The sequence below is a fragment of the Rattus norvegicus genome, chromosome 2, assembly GCF_036323735.1.
Source record: "Rattus norvegicus strain BN/NHsdMcwi chromosome 2, GRCr8, whole genome shotgun sequence".
In the NCBI taxonomy this organism is placed as follows: Eukaryota; Metazoa; Chordata; class Mammalia; order Rodentia; family Muridae; genus Rattus; species Rattus norvegicus.
The window spans coordinates 3,593,649-3,598,186 of NC_086020.1; the positions used below are offsets into that span (position 1 = coordinate 3,593,649).

The 4,538-nt window shown below is 39.6% G+C and overlaps 1 pseudogene; it reads right to left on the reverse strand.

The window, feature by feature from the left end:
• Positions 1-3,192: 3,192 nt before the first annotated feature.
• LOC134485704 (ubiquitin-conjugating enzyme E2 variant 1-like) lies at positions 3,193-3,790 on the reverse strand (annotated as a pseudogene).
• Between the last annotated feature and the right edge of the window lie 748 nt (positions 3,791-4,538).

The following is a 4,538-nucleotide window of genomic DNA, read 5'->3' on the forward strand; positions in this document are numbered from 1 at the left end:
AAATATTCTATCTTCTGATAATTAAGTAAACATTTGTCCTTTCATATTTTTCTTTATTTTTTATATAAAGAAATATACTTTCATGCACTCTACATTCTCTACCAAATCTCACCAGATTTCCTGTAATACATCTCCTGACACCATGTCTTCATCTGTTTACATTTTAGATCTCATCAAAGAATCAGAATCTAGTGTCACTTGTGAAGGGAATCTATTGAAGCACAAGCAAATTACCAAGGCAATACCCCCCCCAAATGATTCTTCATTCACCAGTAGACATCAAATGTCAAAAGCACCTCAATATGGCATTGGCAAGTGTTTGTCACCCCATCTAAGCCCTGACTCTAGCTGGCTTGATCATGTGAAAGTATTGTGTTAACACAGGTGCTGTGGGTTCATGAGTGTGATAACCATGAGCTCCAGAGGACAGCTTTTCATTCTCTGTACCGAAGAGCTATCACAATTTTCTTGATACAATAGAGATCAATGTTCATTGCAAGAAGGCAGGAACATACTCATCAAATTATGATGGAGATGTTATTAAAAATTTTATTTTCTAAATGCCTTTTATTTATGTAAAATTCCAGAAAATTTTATTTCTGCTTATGGTCTGAAACCTCTTCCTTTCATTCACAACAAACACAATGGTAGTTCTAACTTTTGAAATGAAATTATAATATAATGTATATGTATCAAACTTTTCTAAATTTGTGTGCATGTGTATCCCATTTTTAAGAGTATTAAGTTTTTTCTTAATGTTTTCTAGCTATATTAATATGATCATAAGATTTTCTTTTTAAGTAAAATAACTTATGCATTATTTTACTAAGATAAGTCTTAATTTTATATCTCAAATATTATTTTCTATTGCATACATAGATGAACTTTAGTTGTTAACATTTGGTTGATCAATTAGTTCCTTGTTTATTAAATTGTAAATTTATACTTTTGTGTTGAAACTAACATTTGTAAAGTTTTACATACATATTTTAATATTTATTCAGCTGATAGCACGTGATTCATAAAATTCTTTCTCTTCAAATAACTACAACAAAGATTTTGATTAGTTTAATGAACAAAGACTATTAAATGCACCTGTAGAAATTATTGATTTGAATATTGATTTGGATAATTATAGAGAATAATTTGATATTAAATACTGGGTAGGAGTGTGGGACTGCATTTTAACTATCTGAATTATGCTGTTTCAAGGTTATGTTAAATGACTTTTTTTATAGATATGTACAGTATTAACATGACTTATATTCAAATCATTGTTCTTTGTCCTTCATTTTCTTTTTGACTTTTTTTAGTTTTTCATATTTAAAAGCAGTTTTAAATATTTGCTTTATGCTCTGTGCATGTGTGCACAAATGAGTACAGGTACTTGCAAAATGTAGGAGAGGGTACCCAATTTCCAGAGCTCGATTGACAAGTAGTAATGACCCACCAAGTATAGATCCTGGACCCTGAACTTAGGTTCTCTACTAGATACCAAGGAAAACCCATGAACCTTTTCTATGGGTCCTGATTTTAATTTTTGTTAAGGGTTCAGTTCTGTGTGCCTTTGTTATTCAGGAAAACAACTTTGTCGAATTTGATACAAATAATTTTGTGTAAATATTCATCTTTAATTAATTGGGATTCAAAAATTTGGACTGTATTTCCAATTGATTTTAGTAAGATGATATCATACTGATATATACTGTCAGAAAATCCTGCATGAAGTCACCATGACTGAAAATAGGAATAAAGAAGGCTTAAAAAATTGTACTTCATTAAAGGTTGACATGTCCACCATTCCTCTCATTAAAGTAAGCTCATATGTGGGAAAAGATACTTCAAATCAATCAGTTGAGGATTTGCGTTACTCTTATACTATCAACTCAGCTCATTTACATTCTACCACTGTGAGCAAAATCCCTCCGCAGGTGACTGCCATGTGGTTATTATCATTGTCTTTTTGAATTTTGCTGTACATATGGCTAGTTTGAAAAATTTGGAACTTAATGAGGCTTGAATGGACTTAGAAAGGATCACCAGTGTTTCATTTTCTCAGTCCTTTTTTTTCCCCCTTTGCAACACCTCGAACTGCCTTTATTTCAGTACGCATCCACATTTCAACATTTAGTGGTCCTGAACAGAGTGGGGAGCTTGTCAATAAGCCAGGAGCCAGGCCCACCTATCTGCAAACGATCTGTAAACATGGTGACACAGAGCTCCTCTGGGTCCCTGCCCAGGGTCTGAGGAGCAACACTGAAACCGGAGTTGGCAGAGTCAGGGTCTCCTGCTCAACCTGTCAGACTCCACTCCAGACCCAATGCGTGATCAGGGTGACTGAGAGCACTGGTCAAACTTCTTCAACTTGTAAAAACAAAGCAATTATGGGAAAAGGAAATAACTAAGAACCATGTGCAGCAAGGACTCTCCACAAGGCCTTGCTCTAGGCATATATCCAAGGACCCTGAACGGTGGCCCATCTGAGTCGCCCTGTGGCTGCTCTGTTCACCTCTAGACCTGAGCTCAAAGCTCAGGAGCTGACGGTGGTGGCAGGGCCTCGGACCCAGTGCTCCCTTCCCAGGATGTTGGCAGGTGAACAAGTGTGGTCCAGAGCTAAGGGAGGGAGGCCAGGCTTTTTCAACCTCATCTGAGGGCTTCTGGCCACAGCAAGTGTTGGGTGGTGATCGGCAACAAGAGACTTGAGGAGGGGAAAGCAGCACCCCTTGATAAAGGTGGGGAGATTGAAAGCTCTGAATTCCACACCTGCGGCCAATTTCAGGGGAGGGGAGGTTACAATCTAAGCTTTGACCAAGGGTGGGAGTGGAGGAGTGGGGACCATGGCTTGGATGGGGCAATCACTTAGACTTAATAAAGCATTGGGTACAGCCAGAGCACCCCAAGTCTAGTGGTGGTCAGTCCCACGGCTGCTACCTGAAACCTCCCCATCTATTCTATGGGCCACCACACAGTTGTGTCAGAGGGCAGGGCGGGCAAAGGCATACTCAGGCCAAGTGCCAGCAGCAGGTGATTGTGTGAGATGTGTCTGTCCACAGTTGCGTTAGCTGTTCCCACCGCTCCCAAAGGAAACCAAATTCAACACACCTTATTGATCCCATAAGTTCAACCAGGCAGACAGTGGTTATACTCGACAGATGATGTTACACAGCACAACTTAGGTATTTCAAATGGACAAGAAGTTAGTATCAGAGCAGTGTCTCAAGATGAAGTCCAAGTGGGGCTTCCTCTCCAGTACTTTGAGGTCTACAGATGCATCTAGAAAATTCACTACTGTGGAAAATGAAGACTTGGGTTGGATGGGGAAGGGAGACCGGGGCCTTGGTGACTAATGGCTGTAACACTGTCCTTCTGGTGGCTGTGGCAGCTTCATGTTCTCTTTTGACATCATCAAGCACCTCAGTTCCTGCAGGATGACTTTGATGGTGTGGGAATTCTGTCACTTTGCCAGCACTGCCATGGCTCGAGGATCCACAACTCCATTGGAACTGCTCACGCCGTTCATATTGACTCTTGTTACAAATCTCACAGACTGGGATGCTTCTGGATACTAGAGTGGCCCACACTCTATCTTAAGGCTGCATATTCGGTTTTCAAAAATTGTTCATGGAGGTCCAATTATCATGCCTGTCCATCTTGTGAGTGTCATGTCCTCATAGTCCTCCAGATCCTAGCTAACTGTGCTTTCGCCTACTCCTTTCTGGCCTTCTTGCAGCTCTTCCAACAGTCGGAAATCTCGAAGGACTTTTACTCCCGAGCCTGTGGTGGCTGCCATCTTGCGTCGCTATCGCTCGAAGTCAGTCCCTCCTTTCTTCCTCTGCCCTTAGGTCCCTAGCTCCATCTCTCTCTCTCTCTCTCTCTCTCTCTCTCTCTCTCTCTCTCTCTCTCTCTCTCTCTCTCTCTCTCTTTACCACAGGGTCTCATAAACCCCAGACTTGCCTGAAGCTCACTATATATCCAGTGATGACTTTGAATGTCTGATATTCGTCAATAAATTATAGATACAAACAACCATGCCTGATCTTGTACAGTTTTGGAACTCATCCAAGGTTGTCTTCCATACTGGCATGTAGCCTGTCAAATGAGCAACTTACCAAATCTCTTCCTGTTTCTTCCTTGTTCCCTTCCTTCCTTCCTTCCTTCCTTCCTTCCTTCCTTCCTTCCATGATTTCTTCCTTCCCTTCTTTTATTTTCCTTCTGTTCTTTCTGTTTATGCATTTTGTTTTCATTTTGATTTTGAAGTTAAAAGCTATTACTGAAGTTTTCACTTCTTGAAACCAGAAAGCATGAGCTGTAGAGCATTTAGACTTTCATATGTAGAAATCATTGTGTACGTATTGCAAAAACTATATACATTAAAGGTGACAGAATCATTATTGTCTCAAAGTACTGGCTCTGTTCTTCAATTACTGTTAGAAACTTTGATTATTATTAATAGTCCATATAATCCAATATGTATACTATGAACATCTGCATTTTGAAAATGACAAAGGGGTATAAATTACATTTTCAATGCAGTAACA